The 20,275-nt window shown below is 38.4% G+C and overlaps 1 protein-coding gene across 3 annotated transcripts in view; it reads right to left on the bottom strand.

The window, feature by feature from the left end:
- The window catches only part of PDE4D (phosphodiesterase 4D), a 785,924-nt gene that overhangs the window by 529,618 nt on the left and 236,031 nt on the right, over positions 1 to 20,275 (bottom strand). The window lies entirely within an intron of this gene.

Consider the following 20,275-nt stretch of genomic DNA (forward strand, 5'->3'; position numbering starts at 1 on the left):
GAAGTTGTCACAAATTACCAAGAAACCCATTTTTGCAGGTTACCTGAAAACAAATGTGTTGCTGTTTTTCTTTTCCCACAAGGGAAAAGAAGATCCCACAGGGATCTAGGTCTGCTTTTAGTAGCCTTGCAACCTCTGTTTGGAACTGAATTAATGAATTCAACTCAAGACTGACTGAATGAATCAGTGACTAAAACCAACTTTTTTTTCTTTATTATTACTTTCATTGTTCAACAGACACAAATTAATGAACTGTAGCTTCATCATTTAACTAGCTGTGTGATTTTTTTTTTTTTTTTTTTTTTTAAGATTTTTTATTTATTTATTTGACAGAGAGAAATTACAAGTACACTGAGAGGCAGGCAGAGAGAGAGAGAGAAGGAAGCAGGCTCCCTGCCGAGCAGAGAGCCCGATGCGGGACTCGATCCCAGGACCCTGAGATCACGACCCGAGCCGAAGGCAGCGGCTTAACCCACTGAGCCACCCAGGCGCCCTAGCTGTGTGATTTTTGAGCAAGCTGTGGAACCTGTATGTATCCCAGTTTCTACATCAGTAAGATGCTGACGATAATAAAATGTATCCAAAACATTATTATAAGAAATGAGTTAAATTTAAAGAGCTCAGAATAAGAGGGTACTTTATTCCTTTTATAATGATCTTTTTAAAATTAGAAATCATCAAGAATTGCATATAGTCAGTCAAATTAAGAGACAGGTTAAAAATTATAAACCAAGTATTAGCAAATAAAGCAGCAATAAATACACACCTGTGTGTGTAAATATTTATGTGTATATACATGTATGTGTGAATAATATGGACAACTATAAACATTACAGGTTCTAATGATTTATGACATTGATACTTTAAAGGAAAAAAAACCATCAACATATCTCAATAAGTGCTGAAAATCCTTTGGCAAAATTCAACAACCATTCATGATAAAACATTATAACAAATTTGGAACTAACTAAAATTTAGAACTTACTAAATCTAGAGAAATGTAGAAGCATGAATTTTAAACTTAGAAACAAGAAAATAATGCTCACAATCTCTACTTCTGTTTAACTGCTTACTGAAAGTCTAGCTATCTCTAACTAACATCACCCCCATCACCTGGGAGCATGTTAGAAATACTCTTGGGCCCTAATCACTACTAAACCAGATCTTCATTTTAACATGATCTCCAGACGACTTACACACATTTTAAAGTATGAGAAGCACTGGCTTAAGTGGGGTAGCAAGACAATAAATCTTTTTACAAATAGCATAAAATATAGAGTATAAAAATTGGAATGGAAGAAACAAATCTTTTTATTATTCACAGATGATATGATTGTTTACCTAAAAGAATCAGAAGGAAAATTATTAAAAGTATAACAAAATTTTAAAAATTCTTTGGATATCTGGAAAACATAAAAAAATGACCAGATTGGAGGGAGGAGTCAAGATGGCAGAGAAGTAGCAGTCTGAGACTACTTCAACTAGCAGGAGATCAGCTAGATACCTTATCTAAAGATTGCAAACACCTGAAAATCCACCAGCAGATCAAAGAGAAGAAGAACAGCAATTCTGGAAACAGAAAAACAACCACTTTCTGAAAGGTAGGACTGGAGGAGAAGTGAATCCAAAGCGACGGGAAGATAGACCCCGGGGGGAGGGGCTGGCTCCCAGCAAGCAGTGGAGCAAAAGAGCACAAAATCAGGACTTTTAAAAGTCAGTTCCGCTGAGGGACATCGCTCCAGAGGCTAAACCGGGGCAAAGCCCATGCGGGGTCAGTGTGGCCTCAGGTCCCACAGGGTCACAGAAGGATGGGGGGGTGTCTGAGTGTCGCAGAGCTTGTGGGTATTGGAACGGGAAAGCCGCCTACAGAGACAGAGCCGAAGTAAGCTCACAGCTCGGGGTTACCTTGAACCGGCCACAGGCTCAGTGAGCTCGGAGTGCGGCTGGAGGTCAGGCAGACAGGAGTGACTGGGCACTGTTGTCTGAGGGAGTAATGAGGAGTGGGGCCCCGGGCTCTCGGCTCCTCCGGGGCCGGAGACCAGGAGGCCACCCTTTGTATTCCCATCCTCCGGAACTCTATGGAAAGCTCTCAGGGAACAAAAGCTCATGAAAGCAAACCCAAGCAGATTACTCAGCCCAGCCCCTGGTAAGGGCGGTACAATTCCGCCTGGGGCAAAGACACTTGAGAATCACTACACCAGGCCCCTCCCCCAGAAGATCAACAAGAAATCCAGCCAAGACCAAGTTCACCTACCAAGGAGTGCGGTTTCAATACCAAGGAGAGCAGCAGAATTCAAGAAGAGGAGAAAGCAAAGCACAGAACTCATGGCTTTCTCCCTGTGATTTTTTACTCTTGCAGTTAATTTTTTTCTTTTTCAATTTTTTTCTCTTCTTCTGCTAAATTTTTTTTAACTTTTACCCTTTTCCTTTTTAACATTTTTTAACTAGTTTAATATATATGTTTTTTCATTTTTATATTTTTCTTTATTTGTTTTCTTTTTTTTAATTCTTTTTTTCTTTTTTTTTTCCTTTCTTTCTTTTTGAACCTCTTTTTATCCCCTTTCTCCCCCCTCACGATTTGGGATCTCTTCTGATTTGGTTAAAGCATATTCTCCTGGGGTTATTGAAACCCTTTTAGTATTTTACTTACTCCTTCATATACTCTTATCTGGACAAAATGACAAGGCAGAAAAATTCACCACAAAAAAAAAAAGAGGCAGTACCGAAGGCTAGGGACCTAATCAATACAGACATTGGTAATATGTCAGACCTAGAGTTCAGAATGACAATTCTCAAGGTTCTAGCTGGGCTCGAAAAAGGCATGGAAGATATTAGAGACACCCTCTCAGGAGATATAAAAGCCCTTTCTGGAGAAATAAAAGAACTAAAATATAACCAAGTTGAAATTAAAAAAAGCTATTAATGAGGTGCAATCAAAAATGGAGGGTCTCACAGCTAGGATAAATGAGGCAGAAGAAAGAATTAGCGATACAGAAGACGAAATGACAGAGAATAAAGAAGCTGAGCAAAAGAGGGACAAACAGCTACTGGACAATGAAGGGAGAATTCGAGAGATAAGTGACACCAAAAGATGAAACAGCATTAGAATAATTGGGATTCCAGAAGAAGAAGAAAGAGAGAGGGGAGCAGAAGGTATACTGGAGAGAATTATTGGGGAGAATTTTCCCAATATGGCAAAGGGAACAAGCATCAAAATTCAGGAGGTTAGGGAACGCCCCTTAAAATAAAAAAAGATATGCCCACATCCCATCACCTAATAGTAAAATTTACAAGTCTTAGTGACAAAGAGAAAATCCTGAAAGTAGCCCGGGAAAAGAAGTCTGTAACATATAATGGTAAAAATATTAGATTGGCAGTTGACTTATCCACAGAGACCTGGCAGGCCAGAAAGAGCTGGCATGATATTTTCAGAGCACTAAACAAGAAAAACATGTAGCCAAGAATAATATATCCAGCTAGGCTATCATTGAAAATAGAAGGAGAGATTAAAAGCTTCCAGGACAAACAAAAACTGAAAGAATTTGCAAACACCAAACCAGCTCTACAGGAAATATGGAAAGGGGTCCTCTAAGCAAAGAGAGAGCCTACAAGTGGTAGATCAGTAAGGAACAGAGACAATATACAGTAACAGTCACCTTACAGGTAATACAATGGCACTAAATTCATATCTCTCAATAGTTACCCTGAATGTTAATGGGCTAAATGCCCCAATCAAAAGACACAGGGTATCAGAATGGATAAAAAAACAAAACCCATCTATATGTTGTCTCCAAGAAACTAATTTTAAGCCCGAAGACACCTCCAGATTTAAAGTGAGGGGGTGGAAAAGAATTTACCATGCTAATGGACATCAGAAAAAAGCAGGAGTGGCAATCCTTATATCAGATCAATTAGATTTTAAGCCAAAGACTATAATAAGAGATGAGGAAGGACACTATATCATACTCAAAGGGTCTGTCCAACAAGAAGATCTAACAATTTTAAATATCTATGCCCCCAACGTGGGAGCAGCCAACTATATAAACCAATTAATAACAAAATCAAAGAAACACATCAACAATAATACAATAATAGTAGGGGACTTTAACACTTCCCTCACTGAAATGGACAGATCCTCCAAGCAAAAGATCAGCAAGGAAATAAAGGCCTTAAACGACACACTGGACCAGATGGACATCACAGATATATTCAGAACATTTCATCCCAAAGCAACAGAATACACATTCTTCTCTAGTGCACATGGAACATTCTCCAGAATAGATCACATCCTCGGTCCTAAATAAGGACTCAACGGTATCAAAAGATTGGGATCATTCCCTGCATATTTTCACCACAATGCTCTGAAGCTAGAACTCAACCACAAGAGGAAGTTTGGATAGAACCCAAATACATGGAGACTAAACAGCATCCTTCTAAAGAATGAATTGGTCAACTGGGATATTAAAGAAGAATTGAAAAAAATCATGGAAACAAATGATAATGAAAATACAACGGTTCAAAATCTGTGGGACACAACAAAGGCAGTCCTGAGAGGAAAATATATAGCGGTACAAGCCTTCCTCAAGAAACAAGAAAGGTCTCAGGTACACAACCTAACCCTACACCTAAAGGAGCTGGAGAAAGAATAAGAAAGAAACCCTAAGCCCAGCAGGAGAAGAGAAATCATAAAGATCAGAGCAGAAATCAATGAAATAGAAACCAAAAAAACAATAGAACAAATCAACGAAACTAGGAGCTGGTTCTTTGAAAGAATTAATAAAATTGATAAACCCCTGGCCAGACTTGTCAAAAAGAAAAGAGAAAGGACCCAAATAAATAAAATCATGAATGAAAGAGGAGCGATCACAAATAACACCAAAGAAATAAAAACTATTATAAGAACATACTATGAGCAACTCTACACCAACAAATTTGACAATCTGGAAGAAATGGATGCATTCCTAGAGACATATAAAGTACCACAACTGAACCAGGAAGAAATAGAAAGCCTGAACAGACCCATAACCAGTAAGGAGATTGAAACAGTCATCAAAACAAACGAAAGCCCAGGGCCAGACGGCTTCCCGGAGGAATTCTACCAAACATTTAAAGAAGAACTAATTCCTATTCTCCTGAAACTGTTCCAAAAAATAGCAATGGAACGAAAACTTCCAAACGCATTTTATAAGGCCAGCCTCACCTTGATCCCAAAACCAGACAAGGATCCCATCAAAAAAGAGAGCTATAGACCAATATCCTTGATGAACACAGATGCGAAAATTCTCACCAAAATACTAGCCAATAGGATTCAACAGTACATTAAAAGGATTATTCACCACGACCAAGTGGGATTTATTCCAGGGCTGCAAGGTTGGTTCAACATCTGCAAATCAGTCAATGTGATACAACACATCAATAAAAGAAAGAACAAGAACCATATGATACTCTCAATAGATGCTGAAAAAGTGTTTGACAAAGTACAGCATCCCTTCCTGATCAAAACTCTTCAAAGTGTAGGGAAAGAGGGCACATACCTCAGTATCATCAAAGCCATCTATGAAAAACCCACCGCAAATATAATTCTCAATGGAGAAAAACTGAAAGCTTTTCTGCTAAGGTCAGGAACATGGCAGGGATGTCCATTATCACCACTGCTATTCAACATAGTACTAGAAGTTCGAGCCTCAACAATCAGACAAAAAAGGGAAATTAAAGGCATCCAATCGGCAAAGAAGAAGTCAAACTATTATTCTTCACAGATGATATGATACTATATGTGGAAAGCCCAAAAGACTCCAGTAAAGTGTCAGGAATTCAGTAAAGTGTCAGGATATAAAATCAATGCACAGAAATCAGTTGCATTTCTCTACACCAACAACAAGAGAGAAGAAAGAGAAATTAAGGAGTCAATCCCATTTACAATTGCACCCAAAACCATAAGATACCTAGGAATAAACCTAACCAAAGAGACACAGAATCTATACTCAGAAAACTATAAAGTACTCATGAAAGAAATTGAGGAAGACACAAAGAAATGGAAAAATGTTCCATGCTCCTGGATTGGAAGAATAAATATTGTGAAAATGTCTATGCTACCTAAAGCAATCTACACATTTAATGCAATTCCTATCAAAGTACCATCCATCTTTTTCAAAGAAATGGAACAAATAATTCTAAAATTTATATGGAACCAGAAAAGACCTCGAATAGCCAAAGGGATATTGAAAAAGAAAGCCAACGTTGGTGGCATCACAATTCCGGACTTCAAGCTCTATTACAAAGCTGTCATCATCAAGACAGCTTGGTACTGGCACAAAAACAGACACATAGATCAATGGAACAGAATAGAGAGCCCAGAAATAGACCCTCAACTCTACAGTCAACTAATCTTCGACAAAGCAGGAAAGAATGTCCAATGGAAAAAAGACAGCCTCTTCAATAAATGGTGCTGGGAAAACTGGACAGCCACATGCAGAAAAATGAAATTGGACCATTTCTTTACACCACACACAAAAATTGACTCAAAATGGATGAAGGACCTCAATGTGCGAAAGGAATCCATCAAAATCCTTGAGGAGAACACAGGCAGCAACCTCTTCGACCTCAGCCACAGCAACATCTTCCTAGGAACAACGCCAAAGGCAAGGGAAGCAAGGGCAAAAATGAACTATTGGGATTTCATCAAGATCAAAAGCTTTTGCACAGCAAAGGAAACTTAACAAAATCAAAAGACAACTGACAGAATGGGAGAAGATATTTGCAAACGACATATCAGTTAAAGGACTAGTGTCCAGAATCTATAAAGAACTTAGCAAACTCAACACCCAAAGAACAAATAATCCAATCAAGAAATGGGCAGAGGACATGAACAGACATTTCTGCAAAGAAGACATCCAGATGGCCAACAGACACATGAAAAAGTTCTCCATATCACTCAGCATCAGGGAAATACAAATCAAAACCACAATGAGATATCACCTCACACCAGTCAGAATGGCTAAAATCAACAAGTCAGGAAATGACAGATGCTGGTGAGGATGCGGAGAAAGGGGAACCCTCCTACACTGTTGGTGAGAATGCAAGCTGGTGCAACCACTCTGGAAAACAGCATGGAGGTTCCTCAAAATGTTGAAAATAGAACTGCCCTATGACCCAGCAATTGCACTACTGGGTATTTACCCTAAAGATACAAACGTAGTGATCCAAAGGGGCACGTGCACCCGAATGTTTACAGCAGCAATGTCCACAATAGCCAAACTATGGAAAGAACCTAGATGTCCATCAACAGATGAATGGTTCAAGAAGAAGTGGTACATATACACAATGGAATACTATGCAGCCATCAAAAGAAATGAAATCTTGCCATTTGCGACAACATGGATGGAACTAGAGCGTATCATGCTTAGCGAAATAAGTCAAGCAGAGAAAGACAACTATCATATGATCTCTTGATATGAGGAAGTGGTGATGCAACATGGGGGCTTAAGTGGGTAGGAGAAGAATAAATGAAACAAGATGGGATTGGGAGGGAGACAAACCATAAGTGACTCTTAACATCACAAAACAAACTGAGGGCTGCTGGGGGGAGGGGCGTTAGGAGAAGGGGGTGGGATTATGGACATTGGGGAGGGTATGTGCTTTGGTGAGTGCTGTGAAGTGTGTAAACCTGGTGATTCACAAACCTGTACCCCTGGGGATAAAATATATTTTTATAAAAAATAAAATTTTTTTAAAAAATGACCAGATTGGTATACCATTGCAGCAAGCATTTAGAAAGTGTGTTTTGAAAATTATTGCCATTTTGCAATAACAACAGAAGTATACAGCGCAAATTAATACAAGGTGCACAAGACCTTTAGGGCAAAATTTATAAAACTTACTGAAAACTCTAAAAAAGAACCATTGGGAAATATCCCCAAAATTGTAGATAAAAATAGAATATTTGAACTCCATTTTTTTAAAATTGATCTAGAGATTTGATGAATTTCAATATACTGTAATAGTTGACATCAGAGGATTTAATAAACTGATTCAAAAATGTTTTAGAGAGGTGATAAAGGTAAAAAACAGCCAACCCACAACTGAAGAAAAAAAATTAGGCAGGGGGAATTCTTTCCTTGATATTCATTATTGTAATGTTGTAGAAACTAGGGCCAAGGGGAAAAAAATAAAAACAAACAAAAAAAAAACACAGGCAAATAAAAAGAATAGAAGCCTCAGAGAGAACCCAGCAGGGTTAAGAAATGAGATACATGTCAAAGGTAGTACTACCAGCCAGTGGGAAATTACGGAATAGTCAATCAGTGGTTAGCCATGTGGAAAATGTATATAAAATTAGATTTCTTCTCACACCATATGCACAATTCCATTCAATATATCTGGTGACTTCATTGTGAAAGGGAGAACTTGAAAACTTTTTGAGAAATTCCTGCCAAAAACAAAAGAAAAGAAAACTCCTACTCTCAAAAGCCTCCAATACTAACTCATCGAGAGAAGATATTAATAGCACTTACTATCAACAAGGAATTGCAGACTATATAAAGAATCCTAGGGGCACCTGGGTGGCTCAGTGGGTTAAACCTCTGCCTTCAGCTCAGGTCATGATCTCAGGGTCCTGGGATCGAGCCCTACATTGGGATCTCTGCTAAGCAGGGAGCTGCTTCCCCCTCTCTCTCTGCCTGCCTCTCTGTCTACTTGTGATAATCCTCTCTCTCTGTCAAATAAATAAATAAAATCTTTAAAAAAAAAGAAATCTAAAAATTGATCAGAAAAAGACAGCTCAGGAGAAAAATGGACAAAAGCCTTGGCTAGGATTTTTATGGAAGAGGAAACACAAATGACTAATAATCAAACATTTTTTAAAAAGATTTTATTTATTTATTTGACACAGAGAGATAGACATAGGGAGAGGAAAAACAAGCAGGGGGAGTGGAAAAGGGAGAAGCAGACTTCCTGCTGAACAAGAAGCCTGATGTGGGGCTCAATCTCAGGACCCTTGAATCATGACCTTAGCTGAAGGCAGACGCTTAATGACTGAGCAACCCAGGCACCCCAATAACCATGCTTTAAAATGCTCAAGTTTATTAGTTATCAGAGAGACTAAAATTAATACCACAATTAGTTTCATATGACCACACATGCCACTTGCTCTAACATTTCATCGAGAATCACTAAATGTTACACACACACACACACACACACACAGACTCACTCACAAACAGCCATTTAACGTTAAATTATGGTAACATTTCCTAAATCACTTAAAAATTATTACATTGACTTTTCATCTAAAATGTTCAAGTCCTCGGGGCACCAGGGTGGCTCAGTGGGTTAAAACCTCTGCCTTCGGCTTGGGTCATGATCCCAGGGTTCTGGGATCGAGCCCCGCAGGGGGCTCTCTGCTCGGCGGAGAACCTGCTCCCCATCCCCGCCTGCCTCTCTGCCTGCTTGTGATCTCTGTCTGTCAAATAAATAAGTAAAATCTTAAAAAAAAATAAAATGTTCAAGTCCCTTTCAATGTTCAAACTTAATTGTTATTGAGAAAGGTAAAAATCTTAACTTAATATTGTTTATAAAGGGAAAAAAATTATAGGTCATGAGACTTTACTATTTCAATGTTATATCAATTAAAAGTGTACTAGAGAAAATGCATCTCACCTCCATTTTACCAATCCATCCTTAAAAAATTCTTTAACCTTGTATAAAATGCATTCATAACTCTTTGAAAATCTCGTTTTGTAGAAAAATAATACCAGGACTTTAACATAAATCACAATAAATATTCTCACTGCAAATGCCATTAAGAAAGGCAGATCAGGGGCGCCTGGGTGGCTCAGTGGGTTAAGCCGCTGCCTTCGGGCTCAGGTCATGAACTCGGAGTCCTAGGATCGAGCCCCACATCGGGCTCTCTTCTCAGCAGGGAGCCTGCTTCCTCCTCTCTCTCTGCCTGCCTCTCTGCCTGCTTGTGATCTCTCTCAAATAAATAAATAAAATCTTTAAAAAAAAAAAAAAAAAAGAAAGGCAGATCAAATTCACTAGTTTTTGAAGATCAAATACTTACTTTTATGCCACCTTTCAAATTGTGCTTTAGGCTCTGGGACTCATTTGCTGCAGTTTTATCTACTTGGACCACAGTTTTCTGAGGGACCGGGCATCATTCAGATACTGATTAGCTATATGACCTTGGGTAAGTAACTATGTCTTTCTTAGTTTTGATTTCTTGTGAGTTAAATGAGGCTTATAGGAGCACCTACCTCATGGGGTTGTGCCATTTATATGAGGTAAAACCACAAAGCGTTTGCCTGGTAGACACCAAGTGATCTATGAGCATTAGCTATTGTTATTCACATAATTCACCTTTAATAATAGATCAGACTGCAGAAAAGGCCATCAAAGCAATTGGCAAGTCAGACAATCTAAGTGGATGTTGCTCTGGGTAGTATTTTCTGTTTAAAAGTTTCCAGTAAAAGTATAACACTAACCCCATTTATAATAGCAAAACAGTGCAACAAGAACTTCCCTGATAATCAGAATATCTAAACATGTTAAATAAATTAATTATCTTCTGTTTCTTACTTCCATTAGTATTTCCATGAATGGCATCATCCCATTCTGGTCAGTATTTTTAGCTGATGTTCTCAAATATTCAAATTACACGTGCTGGAATTTGGCCCTAATTACCTCATGATTTTGCTCTTGAGAGATTAATGTCCCCTGCCAGATTAAATAAACATGCATGTTATTTTTACTAGTGACAGCATAGTGATTTTAGTTTTATAAGACAAAATGTTTTCTCTCTATAATCACTCTTGAATTTAAAAAAATGTGCAGTCATAAAACATGCTTAGGTGCTTTTGCTATCTGAACACTCCAACCCCATTCCTCATTGTATAGGTGAGTCAGGATGAAAATAACAAATGATGATTATTAATTCAAATTACATTAGTGCTAGGATGTGCAATTTGGCGGTTGCTTCGAAAGAGGGAGAGCAGGACATAATTACTCACATCGAGGATCCTGTATCAGGTTAAGGAGACAGATCTAAAAGCCATACCAAATAGTTTCAGGTCAACCTATGATAGTGTACAGGGGTCTAATAAAAATTAGAGAGAGAAAGAGGTGAGGAGGGCAGTAGTCAAGGAAGGTTTTATGGATAAAGTGGGAATTGCAATGGCCCTTAAAGAAAAACAGAATTTCTATAGTTCAGTTACCCCAGACTTCAGGCACTAGACCACTAGCTTCGTATTTTGCCATATTCACATTTCTATTTCATGATTTTTGTTGCATCTGAGCTTCTCTATGCCATTATTTATTTTTAAAATTCTGAAACAGAAAATATTTTGAAAATCCTAAATACTGTTATCTGCAGGGAAACTTTATAGTACTGTCATAAATGGAAAGACCATATCTCTTGCCATAAAAAGAAGGTATTTGAAAATAAGTACAATTTAAACAGAACAATCTTATTAGTTTTTATACAGAGAATGCTGCTTTCCAAAGGCTCTGAGCTAGAGGGCAGTTTCGTCTTTGTTAAAAATAAGTGGCTGTTAGAGATTTAATGACACTACATGAGACTTTTTTCCAATCCTTCCTTCTTACCTACCATCCTTCTTCCTTGCCTCTCTTCTTTTCCAGACTTCCTCCTTCTCTTCTTCCCTTTCTCTTTCAGTCCTCCCTTACTCTCCCTTCCTTCTTCACCCCCTCCCTCCCTCCTTCTCTCTATCCCTCCTTTTCTTTCACATTTACTGAGCACATATTCTGTGCCAGATACCATTCCGAGCACCAGAGAGGCAATATTGAACAAACAGTAGAAGTCCTTCCCTTCACTGAGGTTATATTTTCGTTGGTGGAACATAGTCAATAAGTAAATAAACAAGACAAGGTATAGTAGATCATAGGTGCTTTGAAGAAAAGTAGAGCAGGGAGTTTGAGGGGTACATGGATAATATGGACAGGGAAGTATTCACTGTTAAAGGGACAAATGAGCTGTGATTTGAAGGACAAGATGGGATCAGCCATGCAGGTACTTCTTTTTTTAAAAAAACTTTTTTATTTCTTTTTATTTTTAAAGATTTTTATTTATTAACAGAGAGAGAAAGATCACAATTAGGCAGAAAGACAAGCAGACAGACAGGAAGCAGGCTGCCTGCCGAGAAGAGAGCCCAATATGGGACTCGATCCCAGCACCCTGAGATCATGACCCGAGCTGAAGGAAGAGGCTTAACCCACTGAGCCACCCAGGTGCCCCAGCCATACAGGTACTTAAAGGAAGAGATTACCCAACAGTTGGAACAGCAAGTGCCAAGGCTGTGATCCAGAACATCCCTGGTATGTTCACGGAACAGCAACAGAGAGTAGTGGAAGTGAGGGGTGATAGGAAAGTGGCTTGAGAAGAGTTTGGATCACTGGCAAGTGGATGGTAGAGATCAGACCACACTGATCTTTCAAAGTCACCATGAGAACATTGACTTTAACTCTAAATTATATGGGAAGCCACTGGATTGCTTTGAGCAGAAAGAGATGAAATATAAATTAATTACTGGTTTTGTGGAAGAATTCCACTGTGTAGAGACTGGATTGGAAAGCACAAGAGTTTGAGTAAGGAAACTGACTAGGGGGGTATTGCAATAATCTAAGGGAGAGATGACAGAATATTGAGTCCTGGGGGAAGCATTGGAAATAGAAATATTGGCAAAATGAACCCACTCTTTCTCTCCTCCCCCCACTATATTAATAAAAAAAAACAAAAAACCAAACTCTATTTCAGCACTCATGGATTTATAGGTTTATTTTCCCTGCCCCATGGCTATTGCCAATGACCAGCAATAACCTTATTCATCTGTAATCCTTAGGCCTGACCACAGTGCCTGACAAAGGTGATTAAAAGGTTTGTAGAACTGAATTCCAAATGAGTGGCATAATGAAAGACATAGAGAAGGGTAACAAACAGAAAGGTAACAAACAGTAGGTATTTCGGACAATACCCATGTGAGAAGAGGAAAGACAGCATGAGCACTGGGGAAAGAAAAGTGCTTTGCATAGAAACTGAGGCTCACATGAGAATGTGTTTACACATGTGAAGGAGAACTAATAGGAGAACTAAGAGGAGCAAAAGAGAAAAGGAGATTTTAAATGATGGAAAAGAGGAACAGTTTCGGGGGAACTTTCATTCAAAGAAAAATGTAATATGGGTAAAGAGGCATAAATGAGTTCAGGATTTACTACATAGCTTTTACTTTTAAACCAGTAAAACCCTCTGATATCCTAAGGCTTTACCAAGTAATTCACTGAATAATGTTAACATTTTTTTATTATTATGTTGCTTTTAAGAGGAAAAAAAAGAACAATTCATAACCAATGAAATATATATATGTGTTATATATATATATATAAATATATATACACACACACATACATATACATATATACATACGTATGTATATATACATACGTATGTATATATGTGGAATTCCTCAGTTTCAAAAACTGGCACAGAATTGTTCCTTTAGATATATATACAAGGAACCTTCCATTCGTGAGGTTTACAGATATGCCAGCATAGCATCACAAGGGTTCACCAAAGTTAACTAAGTGTTTTTCAAGGGATCCAAGGGAACAACAGGGAATCACACCTATAAAAATCTCTACTGCTGGGGCACCTGGGTGGCTCAGTGGGTTAAAGCCACTGCCTTCGGCTCAGGTCATGATCTTAGAGTTCTGGGATCGAGCTCCGCATCAGGCTCTCTGCTCAGTGGGAAGCCTGCTTTCTCCTCTCTCTCTCTGCCTACTTGTGATCTTTGTCTGTCAAATAAATAAATAAAATCTTAAAAAAAAAAAAAAAATCTCGGGACGCCTGGGTGGCTCAGTTGGTTAAGCAGCTGCCTTCGGCTCAGGTCATAATCCCAGCGTCCTGGGATGGAGTCCCACATCGGGCTCCTTGCTCAGCAGGGAGCCTGCTTCTCCCTCTGCCTCTGCCTGCCATTCTGTCTGCCTGTGCTCGCTCTCTCCCCCTCTCTCTCTCTGATAAATAAATAAAAATCTTTAAAAAAAAATCTCTACTGCCAAATAAGACTAATGGGAACTAGGTAAGACAGGGTCAGCAACACTGAATGATACTCAGCTGAGAAGGAAGAAAGAGGAGCTGAACCATGGGAATCAACAGAAGGAAAGGTGGCTGGAGGGAGCAGAAGGTGCCTTGACTTTACATAAATGCATTTCTGATGTTGAATTAAGGAGATTTAGCCGTTATTGCATAAACCAACCCAGTCAGAATAAAATGAGGAATACATGCATGAGTGCCCTCTTGACTGCAGCATGGGGAACCTGAGCCTTGCATGGAGGAGAGACAGCCAATGATCATTTCACAGGTAAAAGACAATGGTTTCTATTTCCAAATCCAGGTTATTCTCATCCCTTGCCTTTGTTACAGACATGGCTTCCTAAGCAGCCTTGCCCTTCTACACTTGCCTCCCTGCACTCCGTTCTTCAACAGCGAACCACAATGGCCCTTGAGTGTTCCTTGATCAACTACCAAGTCCTACAGAATCTGGTTCTACCTCATTTCCTAACAGTTCCACCTTTTCCCACTCCCACCTGCCCCATTTACATAACTTCCTGATGAATTTTAGAAAAGTTACCTGTTCTAACACCAGGCCCTGCCTCTTTCTCACCCACCTCAATCACTACATTTATGTTCTCCAGTTATCTCCTCTGGAGGCACCCCTCCCCCACTTCTCTGTTATAATATTTGATTCACTTGTAATTCCACATCTGTCTTCCCCAGAAGGTAGAAAAATAAGCACTTAAATATTTGTTAACCACTGGGGCGCCTGGGTGGCTCAGTGGGTTAAGCCTCTGACTTCAGCTCAGGTCATGATCTCGGGGTCCTGGGATCAAGCCCTGCATTGGGCTCTCTGCTCAGCAGGGAGCTTGCTTCCTCCTCTCTGCCTGCCTCTCTGCCTACCTATGATCTCTCTCTCTGTCAAATAAATAAAAAAGTGAAGAAATAAAAAAAAAATTTGTTAACCACTGAAGGTTGAATATTGACTGTTGAGGAACATGAAGATATGAAGACAGCAGCCGATCCTTTATTAAGAATGTAAAAGGTTTTTACATTAATTTACATTTCAAATAAGGCGCAGCTGGCTCTCAGGTACATTAAAAAGAGTGCTAAAAGAATAGGAACAAGCTTTCGCTAAGATGAAAAGAAAAGGAAATTCAGGTTTAGAATTATTATAGAACATTGTATAATCTCCCACAAATCAAAAAAAAAAAAGAAAAAGAAAAAGAAACTACAGTATTACTTAACCAAAATAAAGTTCATGTAAAGTATATTTGAAAAGGAAAAAAAAATTAAAATTTACCTGGAATAGTTATTGAATGGCTATCATTTAAGTATTTGTTCTTGAACTAGGACTAAGTATGTAGAAATGTGAGAAAAATTAAATTTAAAAAGGTATTTATTTGGAGTAGTTTTAAAGCAAGTCTTATGAGTCAAGGTCAATACTCATATATGTGTGCTCATTGGCCTGGAGTGCACTTTATTCTCCCATAAACCCAAGTCTTAGATACAGTTGCTAACCATACATTAACAGCTTCCCTAATCACTGTTCTACACAAAGAGCAATCAAGTAGCAAGAGAGGGTGATTCCCCAGTGCTAAGTTACTTCCTTATGTGTATCAGGTGTTTAATCTGCACATTCACTAATTTATTTAGGCTACCAGGGTAACTATTCATGCACTGAAGCTATAGTATGAGAAGACCATTGTATCTTCAAGAGAGCTGGAGAAATGGGCGAAAACTTTTAGCACTTGCTCTTATTAAAATGTAAATCTGGGCAAAGAACTTTGTGGTCCAGTGAAGTTGCTAATGCCATATGACATTAATAACCTACAGGATATGATTTTTTTTTTAAGATTTTATTTATTTGACAGAGAGAGACAGAGCGAGAGAGGGAACACAAGCAGGAGGAGTGGGTGAGGGAGAAGCAGGCTTCCTATGTACCAGGAAGTCCAATGTGGGGCTCAATCCCAGAACCCTGGGATCATGACCTGAGCTGAAGGCAGATGTTTTAATGACTGAGCCACCCAGGTGCCCCTAGTGGTTGTTATCTTAATACATCTGCCATTTTCAGAGAGTTGTACTTGAAGAGCTTTCTCAATTCACAGAGGGACTCTACAGCTACAGGGTTGTATTTCTGTTAACCTGAGTAAGAATTATCCTTAAAGGGGATAGAAAAGTTCTGGAGCAGAACAACAATGACTTTCCAACAAGGTATATAGTTTATAAGTATTTAGTTTTGAAAGAGATTCTCTTCTCTTCTATCACTGTTAATATGAATATTTATGAAGCACCATCAGTAGGCTTAACACAGTTCCTGTCCAATCAGTTTATAATTTAATGAGTCATAAATGCATATCCTCTAAATTGAGGTAGTTGGCTCTGAAAGTGATGCCAACCAATACCATTGTCAGTGGCTCTCTCTCTTTTGGCTCTTTCTTCTTTTTACCTTTTTTCCCTTTTCATACATTTCACTCACTCATATACACCCCTCCCTCATTTTTTTTCTCACTGAAAAGACATAAAAACTCAAGGTTTACCTTTAAAAACACAAATCTGTGGTCAACACAAAACTTTAAAATCTGTAAGACTGTTCTACCTGAAGATTAAGAACATGTTGTTTGAATATTTCATGATAATCTAACACATATTTATACAGTTTTTGAGTGTAAGTTTTGAACCATTAAAACATTCCTTGGCTATTTAAACAAACTGATGTCTACATAGAGTTTTCCATCTGTTTCCATTTGACTTTCACACATCTGGATTTCCAATTCAGTTTCTGAGAGTGCTCCATATCTGTCTCAGTTCCTTGCACTAGATTTCTTACATGATTAGAGGATGTACCTTGTTTTCTGCTATATTCTCTCTTGAAAGGCCTCAGCCATATTACCAGTTGTATTATGATTAGAGAGTATCACTAATACAGAAAGTGGAAAAATGTGGGTCCTTAAGAAAACTCACTGACTTTTATAGGTTGCTTTAACAAAAAAAAGGGGGGGGTGGGAGATACACTTCTCTTAACTAAAAATAAACTACTACTTGCACTCAGAGACATTTTCATTTTGAAGCATTATGAAAAAGAGACGTACCGCAAAAATTCTCTATTACTGCTTCCGGTGCCCTCTGCTACATAGTAGAGCCTGTTGAGCTTGCTGAGGGAGGTACTGAGGTACTCATCTCCAGATAAATGTGTTCCAATAACGTCACAGGGCCAACAGTCTTATGGAAACTGGCTGCACAGCTTCAGAAAAGGACATGCTGCAGCCTGATATACAAACCACAATGAGGCAATAAGGAGAAACTTCCTACCACTGTCAGTATCAAAGAATGTTTCTCTTAAGCCCTCAATTCTCTATCTTGTTCTTTGTAGACACGTCTTGATGACTTCTAAGGACCAGGAAGGGAAAAACACAGAATAATATCTACTCACCAAGTAGATGGTTTGGTGATGGTTTGACAAGAGGACATTGAAACTGAGAGCAATTGTTTAAAAAAAAAAAAAAAAGTGTATGTTTGCTTCAATGCATTTTTTTCCTCCCCACTTTTATTTTAAAGTTAGGGAAAGTTAAACATTTATCTATTTTTATTCTTTATAACAGTTACTATTTCAGGAAGTTAGCTTATCTTGTCGCCAAATACCACAGGAAATCTGCATGTTGATCAGTTTTTAAAATGACCACAAGAATCTTTTCCCATTGCTGAATTTTATTTCTTAGTTTTCCTTTTCTGTTTACATAGTCTTTCCCCTATTGATACATATTTCATTCATTTTTATTTTTCACTATTACAAAGTATGCTTTGAGGAAATTTTTATTTTATTATTTTTTTATAAGATTTTATTTATTTATTTGCCAGAGAGAGAGAGCACAAGTGAGGGGGGGCAGGAAGAGGGAGAAGCAGACTCCCTGCCAAGCAAGAAGCCTGATGCGGGATTCCATCCTTGGACCCTGGATCATGACCTGAGCCAAAGGCAAGTACTTAACCGACCCAGGCGCCCCTGGGGAAATTTTTTTTTAAAGATTTTATTTATTTATTTGACAGAGAGAGAGATCACAAGTAGGCAGAAAGGCAGGCAGAGAGAGAGGGGGGAAGCAGGTTCCCCACTGAGCAGAGAGCTCGATGTGGGGCTCGATCCCAGGACCTTGAGATCATAACCTGAGGTGAAGGCGGATGCTTAATGACTGAGCCACCGAGGCGCCCCCGTGGGAAATTTTTAACTAACACTTTCTATTTTTCTTCTTATGCCAAGATGAAAGCTTATAAGAGAAAATATAGAAAAGTAAAAATGTGGAGATATTTAGAAGTGTCTACAATCTTACTTACTCTGAAATAATCACTAAATAGTTTGGTGGTATTTGTTTGTAAGGGTGTGTTCATACAGGATCCTTTACTCTCGAAGTACAAGCATATACGTAAATCAATAAATTTACATATATGTAAATAAATGCACCAACTTAAAAATTTAGATGGTACTAAACATACCTTCGATAAAGTATTGATTTTTAATCCTGTGAGGCTTCTGAAGTCTTTGAAATCGTATCCACTTGCTAGCAATATATTTATAGAGTTTGCATTTTTTAACCACCAAAGGAAAATATATTACCGTAAGCAAAGAAAAGATAACTTGAGAGTCATCTTCCTAACATTTGAGAAAACTTGCATGGCTGAGGCTTGATGTACTTAATTTAAATGAGATAAAGTGAAATCTAACTTGAAATATTCAAGTATTTTTCACAAAGGAGAATCCAACCTGTTTTTATTCCTTCAAAAATGTTACATGGTTGGGCGCCTGGGTGGCTCAGTGGGTTAAAGCCTCTGCCTTGGGCTCAGGTCATGATCCCAGAGTCCTGAGATAGAGCCCTGGGCTCTCTGCTCAGCGGGGAGCCTGCTTCTGCCTCTCTCTCTGCCTGCATCTCTGCCTACTTGTGATCTCTGTCTGTCAAATAAATAAAATCTTTAAAAAAAAAAAAGTTACATGGTTAATGACTTAAGGTGTCTCTAGCTGAAAGGAATCGTGTTATGGCCTTGCTTCTAAATTTTATATAATTCCTCCTGTTTTGATTCTGCTGTCACAGACATTTAATTAGTAAGAGTCATTGCAGCAAGGGGTTTGTCTATAATTTGATTGAGTCACCCATTTCTGAATCGTCAACTTCTGATTTGTTTTAAAATTAAATGTGAGATCAATCACCATGGGCTAGGATCTGAAAAGAACAAACCAATTATAGCCTTCATTGATGGACCCCTAACTTCATTTGAACCTTCTATTTTGCTAGCAAAAGTCAGAATTTTATTCATTAAAAGGCATTTCCTAAGTAAGCATCCTTCTGGTATATTGAAACACCAAGTCCTCAATTCATCCTTTGTTATTAGTTAACCATCAACCACCATCCAGTCAGAGTCAATAATATTAACTGTGTACTTAAAGGTAAGCAAAACTGTGAAGAGAAACAGAAGACCCTTGCAAACAGGAGTTTGTAATCTAATAGAGGAATTGTGATTAACTGACATATCTAAGAACAAATACACATGTGCCAGGAAATAAATTCCTACTTAGTAACATCACTTACAAAGATCCTAACAGACATATGATTAAAGCTTATTTAAAGCCGATTAATGAAGCAGTTATATTAAGGAAAAGGGTCTGGTTTGGGGAACAAATTTGATGACTTCAAGCTGGGAAGAAAAGCTAACAGAATGTATGATAGAATCAGGATATAAAAAGAGCTTAATGGGCCCAAAGTAACAATACGGAGTTAAATTGGGATGCATTTGAAGTCCTACTAATGGGGAAGGAGCTGGTTGCTAAGCTGAGTCTGTTCAGTGAAATGTATGTCACATGGGACAATAATAGGATGTGGTAGCCAAGGCGTTGACATGATTTAAAGTCACATTCATTGATAATGTCCAGGAGTAGGTAATAAAAGATAGTCTTTCTCATGCTGAGATACTTGGGTTACATTTGAAATAATTTGCTCATTTGTGGTCCACAAATGGAAAAAAGTGCTGTAAGATAGGAGATGATCTAAAGGGGAGTCACTAGAATATGGGAAGGATAGTAAAGGTTTTTTTGTTTTGGTTTTTTAGGATTTTGTTTATTCATTTGACAGACAGAGATCACAGCAGGCAGAAAAAGAGGAAGGGAAGCAGGCTCCCAGCTGAGCAGAGAGCCTGATGTGGGGCTCAATCCCAGGACTCTGGGATCATGACCCA

This window comes from Mustela lutreola, chromosome 5 (assembly GCF_030435805.1).
Source record: "Mustela lutreola isolate mMusLut2 chromosome 5, mMusLut2.pri, whole genome shotgun sequence".
NCBI classification, from domain to species: Eukaryota; Metazoa; Chordata; class Mammalia; order Carnivora; family Mustelidae; genus Mustela; species Mustela lutreola.